This window comes from Crotalus tigris, unplaced genomic scaffold, assembly GCF_016545835.1.
Source record: "Crotalus tigris isolate CLP2741 ecotype Arizona unplaced genomic scaffold, ASM1654583v1 scf7180000018829.1913635, whole genome shotgun sequence".
In the NCBI taxonomy this organism is placed as follows: domain Eukaryota; kingdom Metazoa; phylum Chordata; class Lepidosauria; order Squamata; family Viperidae; genus Crotalus; species Crotalus tigris.
Window position 1 is genome coordinate 423,856 of NW_024097219.1, and position 13,329 is coordinate 437,184.

The 13,329-nt window shown below is 41.6% G+C and overlaps 2 protein-coding genes across 15 annotated transcripts in view; one reads left to right on the forward strand and one right to left on the reverse strand.

Moving 5' to 3' along the window:
* Positions 1-10,196, reverse strand: part of RNF44 (ring finger protein 44) — a 78,539-nt gene extending 68,343 nt beyond the window's left edge. Inside the window, exon 1 of the mRNA XM_039356736.1 lies at positions 9,914-10,196. The gene's annotated coding sequence lies outside the window, so the exon portion shown is untranslated. The remainder of the gene's footprint in view (positions 1-9,913) is intronic.
* Positions 10,197-10,329: 133 nt separating this feature from the next.
* The window catches only part of CDHR2 (cadherin related family member 2), a 68,005-nt gene continuing 65,005 nt past the window's right edge, over positions 10,330-13,329 (forward strand). For 5 of the 14 annotated variants that reach the window (XM_039356713.1, XM_039356717.1, XM_039356727.1 and 2 more), the window contains exon 1: positions 10,341-10,477. The gene's annotated coding sequence lies outside the window, so the exon portion shown is untranslated. Of the gene's footprint in view, positions 10,497-13,329 lie in introns of all 14 variants that reach the window. The other 9 variants (XM_039356712.1, XM_039356716.1, XM_039356715.1 and 6 more) reach the window with 5 other exon arrangements.

The following is a 13,329-nucleotide window of genomic DNA, read 5'->3' on the forward strand; positions in this document are numbered from 1 at the left end:
GGTGAAAAAATCCCCACATTTTCAGTGATAGACTCTTCATATTACATGGTCTCCATTTAAAAGTTTTCCTGAATAGCTAACTTGTAGTAATTTTGACTTGCTTCTTCATTTATCTGCCTTTTCTGTTTCCTATCTATCATTCCCTTCTACCACTTTTAATTACATCTAGTTGTGAATCCAATTTTAATTCTTCCTTTCTTTTAAGAAGTTCAGAGAACTCCAGTTTAATCGACAGGACAACCAAGGTAGATAAATTAAAAATATAAGATAGCAAATGGGCCAAGAAAATCTGTGTCCGAAAAGGATTTAATCTTTGAACTTCCAGCTGAAGTCCAACATTTTTCACTCAGAAGATTATAGAAGTCATGCCCTAAGTGAGTATAATTCAATAGCCACAGGATGGAAGATAGGTTGAGTCCTAGATTGCGTAATTCATTAACACAATTTTGATTGATATTTCTTACTGCATATTTTATATACAATTATCAAGCTGGCCAATGGAATGGTCATTTGAAGTGATTATTTTGGAGAGGAGAAGAAAAATGATCCAACAAAACAATTCATAGATCAAATCTGACCATACAATGAAATTAACGAAGAAAGTCATAGAAGTCCTGCAATGATAAACATAAACATGCCTATTATTAATTCCAACACCATCTGGATTAGGTATATACCCAGTCTCATTTTAAAAACTTAAGAATATATTAACATTTTCATGTCACTACCCAGCAGTCAGCTTTTGAGGAAGGTTGCCTATGATACAGGTGGTAGTAAACAGTAATACTAGGATCTTCTTTAAAAACCATTCAAATTAGATATCATTACAGTTGCTAGCAGTGAATGCTACAGTTTAACCATGCACTGTGTAAGAAGAAACCCATTGAATCTTGTGACTCCTGAATTATCCTGCATTTATTCACTGGGTGACCTCACCTTCTAGCACTGACATCAAAAGATTGAGAATGAGTTGCTATAGACCAGTGGTTCTCAACCTGTGGGTCGGGACCCCATTTGGGGTCGAACAACCATTTCACGGGGGTCGCCAAACAAGGCTGTCCACCATTTTCCCCCCTTTTCTTTGGCCAGGCCCCTGGCACCCGGTGATGTATAAGTGGTTGGGGGTCACCACAACATGAGGAACTGTATTATGGGGTCGCGGCATTAGAAAGGTTGAGAACCACTGCTATAGACTTTCCTCAGAGGAGATGGTCCTCATCTTAATAAGTAATAATCCTTACTAAATTATTTACCTTTTTTGCATCTTTTCATAATGTGTGGTGATCAGAACCATATACAATATTCCAACTGTAGACTTATTTAAGATTTGTGCAAGAACATTATTATATTGACAGTTTTACTTTGAATTTAATGATTCCAACCATAAAATTTGCCTGGTTTTTTTTATACAGCATCTGCATATAGGGTTGATATTTTCCTTAAGCTGTTCCTCATGACTCCAAAATCTCTTTCTGGCCAGTAACTACCTCTTCAGACCTCTTCATGTTAAGGTAGGTATAGGTGAAGCTTGGATCTTTTATGTCAGCATGCATCACTTTGCATTTGTTCATCCTGAAACACATTTGTTATTTTGAAGCCCATTCACACAATTAGAAGAAACCTTTAGGAACTCTTCTCAATCCCCCACTTTTTTGGTATCATAAGCCTAGCTGGTGAGTTCATAATTTAATTCACTTCTTGAGATATTTTAGAAACAAGTTAAAAAAAAAAAACAGGTCCAAACATGAATCCTACTTCACACATCTTGCCAGTATCAGAATTATCTGTAAAACGTCTTTGTAGAAGCCAAGATAGTTTTCTGCTATGTATTGCCCTATTTTTCTCTAGCATTTTCAACCATTTCCTACAAATGAGATATTAATCTGGAGAGCAATCTGGTGTAGTAGTTAAAAAGCAACAGCCTAGAAATTGGGAAACCATGAGTTCTAGTCCCACGTACAAAGTCAGCTGGGTGACCATGAGCACTCATAGCCTTTCAGCCCTAGAGGCAAGAACAATGCAAAACTCTGAAAAAATCTTGCCAAGAGAATTACAAGGACTTCTTCAGACAATCAGCAGGTGTCAACACTGACTTGAAGGCATACACATAGAGATTTTAATCTAACTGGTTCATATTTCCTTTATTGCTCCTCAACTCTTCTTTTTAAAACAAGAATAAATTTCTAGGCTTCAAGAACAGATACTGATGTTAAAGAAAATTGGGTTCCAAGAACAGAGGATGGCATTAAAGAAAATTTGTTTTTTTTTTTTAATGAAAACTCCAGCAGTTTCAAATTTAAATTCTTTAAGAAGTCTTTAGTGGATATTGTCTGGACTTGGGGGTTTATTTTAGTTTGGTTTAAAACTTCATCTTGTTATCATCAAATAATCAAACAATGAATCAGCGAACACCTAGAGGCAAACAAAATCATTACTAAAAGCCAACATGGGTTTGTCAAAAATAGATCATGCCAGATAAATCTTATTGCATTCTTTGACCAAGTGACAAAATTAGTGGATCAGAGGACTGCTGTGGACATAATTTACTTGGACTTCAGTAAGGCATTTGATAAAGTAGATCACAACCTACTACTCAACAAGATAGAAAAATGTGGGGTAGACAGCATCACCACAAGATGGATCCGTAGCTGGCTGACCGGCCATACTCAGCGTGTGGTCCTCAATGGAACCGCATCTACATGGAGGGAAGTGTGTAGTGGGGTGCCCCAGGACTCTGTTCTGGGCCCAGTGCTCTTCAACATCTTCATCAACGATTTGGACGATGGGGAACTCATCAAATTTGCAGACGACAACAAGCTGGCAGGAATAGCCAACGCTCCAGAAGACAGGTTTAAGATACAGAAGGATCTGGACAGACTTGAACACTGCGCACTAACAAAATGAAATTCAATGGAGAAAAAAGCAAGGTTCTACATTTAGGCAAGAAAAACCAAATGCACAGGTATAGTATAGGGCACAGGTCGGCAACCTGCGGCTCCGGAGCCGCATGCGGCTCTTTGAGCCTTCCCCTGTGGCTCCCAGCCTCCTCTGCCTTTGCAGAGAGAGACAGAGACAGAGAGAGGCAATTGCACTTCCCTGCTTCTCTCTCTCTGTGTGTGTGTGTGTATGTGTTTTGTGTGTGTGTGTGTGTGTGTGTGTGTAAAAGAGAGTGCACTCACAGTGTTCTCCGAGGAGCTGAAAAGCTTTCTGGGCGAAGCTCCTCCCTTTGCTGCGTCTCTGAAGGAAGCAGGAAGGGCATTAGAGAGCTAGCTAGCCCAGCTAGGCTAACTCAGGAATTCTGGGAGTTGAAGTCCATGAGTCATAAAAGAGATGAGGTTGCCTACCCCGGAGGTTGTTGGACAACAGCTTGAAGCTTGCCAGGTGAGCAGCAGATGGGGGGGGGAGAAAGAGAAAGAGAGGGAGAGAGAGAGTGGGGGAAGAGGAGTGGCAGATCAAGGGCAGATAGAGAGGGAGGGAGAGAGAGACCCTTTTGACATCTAAAATGAAGATAACACTGCATATATCCTTTTTTTACCTGTGTGTGTATGTAATTTTATTCTCTTAAAGCATTCTCTTGGTGATCATTGTTTTAATAGTATGGATATTCCCAAGAGTCATATTTTTACTTTTATTTTTAATGTGTATATGTGTGTGTGTGTGTGTGTGTGTGTACACACACACACACACACATATACACATACACACACACACACACACACATACACACACCTATAATAAAGGTAAAAAAGGATATATGCAGTGTTATCTTCATTTTAGATATCAAAAGGGTTTTGCGGCTCCCAGTGTTTTGTTTTTGGTGGGAAACGGGTCCAAGTGGCTCTTTGAGTGTTTTGGGTTGCCTACCCCTGGTATAGGGGGTACCTTGCTCAATAGTAGTAACTGTGAGAGGGACCTCGGAGTCCTAGTGGACAATCACCTAAATATGAGCCAGCAGTGTTCTGCAACTGCCAAAAATGCCAACACAGTGCTAGGCTGCATTAACAGAGGGGTAGAATCAAGATCACGTAAAGTGCTAATACCACTTTACAATGCCTTGGTAAGGCCACACTTGGAATACTGCATTCAGTTTTGGTCACCATGATGTAAAAAAGATGTTGAGACTCTAGAAAGAGTACAGAGAAAAGCAACAAAGATGATTAGGGGACTGGAAGCTAAAGCATATAAGGAACGGCTGCTGGAACTGGGTATGTCTAGCTTAATGAAGAGAAGGACGAGGGGGGACATGATAGCAGTGTTCCAATATCTCAGGGGCTGCCACAAAGAAGAGGGAGTCAAGCTATTTTCCAAAGCACCTGAAGGCAGGACAAGAAGCAACGGGTGGAAACTAATCTAGGAGAGAAGCAACCTAGAACTAAGGAGAAACTTCCTGACAGTTAGAACAATTAACCAGTGGAACAACCTGCCTCCAGAAGCGGTGAATGCTTCAACACTGGAAATTTTAAAGAAGAGACTGGACGGCCACAGCTTCTGAAAGGAAAACGGAACTCGCCTGCATCTTCCACCCTGTTCTGCTGCCTTGTGGAGCCGCCAGCCAGCTGATTTGCCGAAAAAATGCCACGAGGGCTACAGCAGCAAACCCCCCAGCAATCAATCAGAAAAACGAGCCGCCAGACCTCTGGAGCTGCAAACGCAGCCCTGGAAACAAACAAACGGCGGCTGAAGAACACAGGGAAACCTCCCTGTTTCACACTGAGTCCAATTGCCCGTCCTTGGGCCTGCACACACAAAACGAACGCCTGGAATGCAACCGCAACCCCCTGGCCGTTCTGCAGTCCCAACAACAAGGAAACGTAAAACAATCTTCAGGGAAGCCTCCCTGCTGATTAGAACTTCCACCCCCCCCTCCTTTGAATCATGCGCGAACAAGCCTTGGAGCTGCAGTCGCAAACTCCAACAAGAGAAGGCAAGCAGACTAAAGTAAAGAAAGCAACTATTGTTGCTTCTGAAGGGGTAAGAAAAGGTACTAAACTTAGTAGAAATCCAAATTAAGAAAGGCTAGGGAGGAATGGAAAACGAAACCGAAAGACAAGCAAACGCAAAAGGAGGGGCTTTGCTAAGCCTCACTTTGAAGCTAAAAGGGGAGGGGGGGGTTGGAAATAAACAGCAACCCGAACCCAGTGCTGAGCCCAGCACTGAGCAGAAACTGTTTAAAAGGCAAAAAAAGATGGAAAATCCACCAATGGAGACTATACCTGCCTAAGAGCCAAACTTGCATGTCTGTGCATGGGCAAGATCAAGTCGAGACTGGGATCCTCTAGCCCAGGAGAGGCGTGGCAACTTTGGCTGACTTGATCTGATTGGGCAGAAACAGAGTCTAAACCCATTGGTGGATTCTCCATCTCCAGTGCTGGAGAACTACAGATCAATCAGCTTAACATCAACACCCAGGAAGATACTGGAAAAAATCATAAAAAAACAGATCTGTGAACATCTAGAAACAAACAAAGTTAAAACTAGTAGCCAGTGTGGGTTTGTCAAAATCAGATCATGCCAAACCAATCTTATTTCATCCTTTGGCCAAGTAACTAAATTAATAGACCAGCGAGATGCTGTGGACATAATATATCTAGACTTCAGCAAGGCATTCGACAAAAGTAGACCACAACCTACTTCTTGGAAAGCTAAAACAAAGTGGGATAGACAGCATCACCATCAGATGGGTTTTTAACTGGCTGACAAACCATACTCAACGAATAGTCCTTAATGGTACTATGTCTACATGGAGGGAAATAAGCAGTGGGGTACCACAAGATTCTGTCCTAAGCCCAGTACTCTTCAACATCTTCATAAATGACTTAGATGAGGGAATAGAAAGGAAACGTACCAGATTTGCTGATGATACTAAGCTAGCAGGATAGCTAACACCGTAGATGATAGGCTCAAGATCCAGATAGATCTTGACAGACTTGAACACTGGGCCCTATCTAACAAAATGAAATTCAGTATAGAGAAAAGTAAAGTCTTACATTTAGGCAATAAAAACCAAAAGTACACATATAGATTGGGTGAAACCAGGCTTAATAGCAGTAACTGTGAGAGGAATCTTGGAGTCTTAGTGGACAATCAATTAAATATGAGCCAACAGTGTGTGGCAGCAGCCAAAAAAACCCAATGCAATCCTTAGTTGCATTAATAGAGGGATTCAATCAAGATCACATGAGGTACTAATACCACTATAAAGGCTTACTAAGACCACGCCTATAATACTGCAACCAGTTTTGGTCTCCACATTATAAAAAAGATGCTAAGACTCTAGAAAAAGTGCAGAGAAGAGCAACAAAGATGATTAGAGGACTGGAGTCTAAAACATATGAAGAACGGTTTCAGGAACTGGGCATGGTTAGTCTAGTGAAGACAAGGACCAAGGGAGACATGATAGCAATCTTCCAATATTTGAGGGGCTGTGACAGAGAGGAGGGGATCAACCTATTTTCCAAAGCACCTGAAGGTCAGACAAGGAATAACAGATGGAAACAGAGAGATTCAACCTAGAAATAAGGAGAAGTTTTCTGACAGTGAGAACAATCAACCAATGGAATAGTTTGCCTTCAGATGTTGTGGGAGTTTCATTACTGAAAGCTTTCAAGAAGAGACTGGATTACCATCTTTCAGATGTAGGGTGTAGGGTCTCCTGCTTGGGCAGGGGAGTTCGACTAGATGACCTATAAGGTCCCTTCCAACTCTGTTATTCTAATTTTCATTATTTGCTATTAATGTTACAATTATTAAATGCATGTTCCTCTGGAAACTCACATTCAGAAAGTAATCTAAAATGCATAAATAAATAAAATATCTCAATAGCATTCTAAGTTTCCATTCTCCAATCTCAGGGATATCCAATAATTTGCAGGAATAGGAAATAAAAGCTTTTATCTATATGGATAAAATGTGATTAGAAGTTGTAATGTAAGAAAAATTCTAGTAGTTACATCATTCATAACATTTCTTTAGGCAGAGATAAACCTGTACCTTGGGTAGATTTAAATGGTTTGGATCTACACTCTAAACTAATTCATGTTTCTGAAACTTAGAAAAAATAATGATTTAGTAGCACTAATAAAATGAATTGGATTGAATGTTTTTCTTCAGAAGATGGACAATGTATCTTGATTCACCACAGTATTTGGTTTTTGCCTTCAACTTTAACTACCTGCACTTTCAATTGCCTATTACTGCTTATTGTTCTGTCTTAAATTATAGGTGAGATGTTCAGCAAGCAGTATTACAAAACACCAGATGAATCTTTTCACAATTTTTTTAAGAGACACTTGCGGCTCCTTAAAAGTAACAAGTAAAACTCAAATGCAGCTCATCTAGTGGCTTCTGGAGACATTCATGCAGGTCTTTTTGGCAACTGTTCCCAAGTGATTTGCAACTGTCCCCAATTACTTTTTTTGTTTGGCTTCTTAATCAGCCTATAACCTTGAGATTTCATACAGGTCTCCCTCCCACAACTAATTTAAGTCCACCAACTATGCTTAGCTTTTCTGAAATCAGCCATGATTAACAAGATTCTACGGTGACTGTGACATTCTAAGTCTAGCAAATGTATCACCATTTTAATTTTCACAAAATCTTGTACAGTAAAATCTCTTTGCAACTTCTCCAAATTAAAGGACTATTTTAAACATATAAATGCAAAAGAAAAGATCCAAACATGCCCAAGGTACTTTTCCATTTACAGTGGAATGGAAATCACACTGCCCCGAGTCAAATAATTTTATCGTTTGACACTCAACAGAGTCCTATATGCAGTGGTGGGATTCAGTCAGTTTGCACTACTTCGGCAGAACCGGTAGCTAATTTTTTGTTGCCCAGGCCCAGAATGGACTTCCGGAAGCGGCATAAACACAGAGAACCAGTTGTTCACATATTTGAATCCCACCACTGCCTAAATGTTAGGAGAAAGCACTCTCATCATCTTAACTATCAACTCTACTGCATCTACTCATGGCAAATAAAAGCTGTCTAGCAACTAACAATGTGTCAATTCATCTAATCATTCCTTGGCTTGCCATTGCTATACAAGCTTTCCATTTCAAGTGGAGTTAACTGGCACAATAAAGCAATTATTTTCACTGATCAGCACTGCTATATCAACTGGCAAAAATCTTCAGAATAACATAATAGGGCATTATAGTGGAACAGCTTTCTTCAACCTGGTGCCTTCCAGGTATACTGGGATCACAATTCTCAAAGGAAAGCTAGCTGGGAATTATGGGAACTGCAATCTAAATACAGATTGGAAAAGTTTCCTGCACCTAAGCCAAGTATCTTCTCAGACATTATCCAAGCCTTCTATTTCTTCCATTATGTTAAATCTCTAGTTCTGTGACTTCTAGCTGTTCAGACTGGTAATCGGCTAACATATATAATGCATATTTGCCTTCAGGCCTCACAAGGCATGCCACAGAAAATAATATTGTGCTTTCTGTAAAGTGCTAGTTGTTAAAGGAAAAATGTACCAAATCATCACGGTAGTACAGATATTTGCAAAAATATCAAAATGAGCCAACCCCATCTCTCCACATAGCTTGTGAAGAATGTCACTACCATGTGCTTCAAATTTCCCATGAACCTTCCAAGTTAAACAGAGAAACAGAGAGGAAGAAAAAGGGGTCCCAAGATATATCAATATATGCAAAATCCAAGACAGATGAATTCATCTAGAAGCTGTATTTTCTGACTGGTAAATCAGTCAGAAAATATATGTAGACCAGTTACTATGTCACAAAATTAAAGAGCAATTCTGATTTCTACTCATATCTCTTTTAATTGTTTTATAGTAACAGCGGAACAACCTACAATATGCTTCCAGTGTTTCTGGGTAACAAGAGAGATTCGCAAACTTTGGGAGAATCAAAAAGGAGACGTCTCTGTTCAAGAGGTGGTTCTCTTAGAAGTGAGATCTTGACATAAAACACCTGTAGGACTGCATCTGCCACATGGATGCTCCATCATTTGGACTGCACCTCCCACAATCCTCTCACACACACACATACTATCTGGATTTCATGAAATTCAAGTCAAGAGCTGCAGCAAAGGAAAAGCGGTAGCAGCTTTAGAGGGACTCATGCAGGAAACTACCATGGGCCATAAATGCTCAAAAAGGAAACACCCTTCTGTACAAGAGAGAAAAGGAGGCAGTGCCTGAAGGCTACTTCCAACCACGATCCCCCAAGAGCTACCATTCTGGTTCCCGTTGCCTGCACAAGTCCTTTGCGTTCACAATTCACCTTCAGAAATTTGTTTCACAACACAAACCGGCGACTCGGACATCACCAAGCATTTTTCAGTCTCGAAATCTGTCATCGCCTGTCAATCTCAATCGGAATAAATCCCGCACTTTCACTGCCACACGGCGGCTCTGCGCTTGCTGCAAAACGCTAATTTTGATCAGGCAGTAGCAGTTCATCTTCACCCGGGGGTCGACCGCAATTGCTTGTCCCGATCCACTCTGGCCTAAGAGAAGAAGGCCGTTTCCCGGGAATTTCTCTCGGCTTTTCTTTCTTTTCTTTTCTTTTCTTTTTTCTTTTTTTTTGCTCCCAAAGGTCTGGAGATGAGATCCAAGGCGATGCTGGTGCAGCCGATAGTCGAGGAGGAGGAAATACCCCGGACTGCATTTTTATTGTTGGGAAGCCGCAGTTTACAATGCCCGCCCATTTGACCCTCCCCCCAGCAGCATCACCCATAACCATCTTTAGCAGAAACCGAACACCACCCAAATTGCATTTTTAAAACACGGTTTTAATTATGGCTTGAAAGGACCTCAACCATCCGGAGGGAGGACCGTAGCTTCACAATCCAAGCGGCGCGCCCCTCCCTCCCCGTGCACCTCCAGCTCGCAGTCGAATGCACACGACGGTACCCCTCTCGGCCCCGATCTACCTACCCGTCTGTCTGCACCACCTCTCTGGGTGCAGCTGCACCCCACATAAGCGCTCCTTTCTGCCCTGGCTCCTGGGCGCCGGCTCTCAGCCCTGTGCCCGCGCCCCCCACGGCTGTTTCCGGTTGCTTCTTTGTTTTCCTTTTCGCTTGCACAGAGCGCCAGCCTCCTCCGAGTTGCCCCCTCAAGGAGGCGCCTACGACCCCGGTCTCTGGTCCTTTAAGAACTGCCTGCGCCGCCGGGGTGGAACAAACGGCGCATTTTATTCACAACATTAGGACCTGAGTGCGCGCGCCCGAGCCTGGCTTGGGCAAACTGGGGAGGAGGAGGGTAGAGGTGCGGCCCCGAGCGCTAGCACGTGACCGGCTCCGGCGCTGCAATTAGCCAAAGCCCACAGCCCTCTTGCGCAGTCGTGTTTGGGCGCGTCCGGGCGAGCTGCACGCGGCAGCGACGGAGCCAAAGCCTACCGAGGGGGTGTTAGCAGGGCGACGTCATGGTAACTACGACCCAGGTGCGGTCAGCGGGATGATTCTCGGGGAATCTGTAACACGCGGAAAAGGAACCGAGCAAGTAAATATACTGAGATATGGTAGGCGGGAAAGATTCGTATATCTCGGACGTGAACTCTGTTTTCCTCCCCGGGCGAAAGAATTGTTACTCCCCCCCCCCTGCTGTTTTAGCATGTTGCAATGTGAATTTGCACTGAATGATGCGTAGCTGTATAATTGCAGTAGGTTTCACTGGGGTAAATTAAGTTTCTCACTTTCTTTCTAGGCTTGGACATGTTCAAAACCTAAGATAATTCCGTCTTTGCCTTAGAGAATATACATATTATAAATGCACTGTCAGAAACACACATCGTAAATGCATAGTAAAGAAGTAGAGACTTTTAAATAAAAACATGTTAATAATGCTTATTTAATGAAAAGTCTAATTTTGTGGAGAAGATGCCTCCATTTATAGCTCTTCTTTCAAAGATAGTGCCTTTCTGAAACTTCACTAACAAAGTAAGTAAAGGCAGGCAATGCTTTTAAAGTATAACTTTTGGATTATAATAAACAATGCCCTGTGAAGCACTTTAACAGACAGCTGTTCCATTTTTTTTTTAAAAAAAAAGTGTTTTAATTCATTTGTAAAGCAATATGGGGTGGTATATAAATATATACGTCTAAGTGCTAGTGCTATTGCGATTCTTATTTGTGGTGAAAGATTCTGGTCTTTTGATAAAAGAAATTTTATCAATTTTCAATTTCTCAATATCCAGCTAATGAAAATGAGAAATAAGCAAAAAGATGTGTCTCACAATCTCAATTATGAGCAGGTCTCTCCTTTATAAAGTATGATGGCAACACTTTGGATTAACAAAGGCAGGCAATGCTCTTTTTTCTTTCAGAGAAAAACTTTCAAAGTGGAATGGTAGATGGAACCTTCACATGTTGAAGAACTGAATTATATTTTGTTGACTTGATTTTGTTTCTGGAGGATGTCTATATTTTTTAAATAATTAGTTGCAGTCCTTGGAGAACTTTTATTATAAATATTGCCATTAATATTAAATAATTTGCTTATTCATTTTGGTTATGAATGTTGTCATTTTGGCATGATTTTAGTGAATAATGCATGTGTACTAAAAGCGGTTCATTTATTTTAATGCTTAACATGTTTGTGGATTATCTTCTCCATCTGAATACACTTTGTCATGTCCCTATAGAATCATTACATCATTCAAGATGTATTCTAATTGCAATTTTTAACTTGTTGATTTATGAACTAACTGCTCAAAGAATCTGCAACAAACTTATAGGTGTTTTGTAGGCACAACAGAGCCGTCTAAAACATCTAGTAAATTGAGTCCTTGCTGAGGGGCCCCATTAGAATCTTTCCCAAGAGCAAAATTTTTCCACATTATGTTTTATATACAACGAATGAAAGTATTATAAATCAACTAAAATGCTTAGGGAAGTTGGATTCAGCACCTAAATAGCTTTTTTGATTTGCTGGCTAGAAAATGTATCTGGCTAGATCAGTGGTTCTCAACCTTTTTAATGCCGCAACCCTCAACCGGTCGTAAGTCGAGGACTACCCAACCGGTCGTAAGTGGAGGATTACCCAACCGGTCGTAAGTGGAGAACTTTCCCTGCCCGGGAGCGCCGCGCATGCGTGGTGCTGCCCCCTGCGCCTGCCGAGGCGTAGCTGGCAAGGGGCAGCGATGGCGCAGGGTGACCACCGGTTGGGCCACCAGCTGGCCCAGCCCAAGGGAGGTAAGGCACCCGCCGGGCCCCACATACGCCAGCAACCCTCCCTGTGCCCTCCGGCCTCCCACCTCCCACCCCTGGCCCTCTTTTACTTACATTTTTAGTAGTTGCTCAGCAGGGAGGGGTGGAAACTTTCAGACATCTCGCCTTCGCTGCAGACAACTTGCAGCACCGTTTGCAGAATGGGACTTTTGGCGGGCTCAGCAGGGCAGAGACAGCCTGGACAATTCCTATTGGCTTTTGAAAGCCAATAGAATTAGACTCTATTCAAGAGAGTCTATTCTATTGGCTTTCAAAAGCCAATGGAATAAAAGGGAGTAGCACAGCTATGGAAAAGGGGAAAAAATGGCGGACTGTGTTGTTTGGCGACCCCCGTGAAATGGTCGTTCGACCCCAAATGGGGTCGCGACCCACAGGTTGAGAACCGCTGGGCTAGATCTATGACCTCAAAGTTGTAGCATGTGCGCACCAGGGTAAAATGACAGTCTGCCCTCCAAAGAGGTTAGTATTTGGACAAGGGAGGGGAGGGATGGTAGCTGCCTATCATCCAAACAGGAGGAGCAGTTTCCTACACCCTCTGCAATAAAACCTGATTATGTGTTAAATGTAGTTTTGGGAGGACCCAGTATCTTCATTGAGAATGATGCTGGCAAGACTATGAGCTGTTAGTCAAGTTATCCTTATCAGTAAATTTTAAGGTTTATTGCAAAAAAATATTGAACTTTCATATTTGTATCTGGAAGTTGATATGGCCAAACCAAAGACACAAGGAAATGTACTCACTGCTCATATTGAAAGGGCATATCCTTATTTTATAAGGACCAATACAACTGGCAGATGAAATATGAGTAGCATTTATCTATATTTCACAGACCTGCGCCAATCAGTTATGATTCTGGACCAAGGAAAACCTAAAATTGTCAAAATAAAGTAAACCATTCTAAATTGGATGTTTCGGAATAAGAGAACTTGGATGGTATGAGCAGGTCAAATTACTTGAGAAATGATTTATAATATAAAACTACATTAAGAACTGGAATAGCAGTGATACTTAAAAGAGGATATTGTTAAGGATCTGTCCCACTGTATAATGGAATAATTGAAATAATATATGTATTATGTTTTTTAATTTACCAGCAAACATTAAAGTTTCTTAATTCAAAGTCC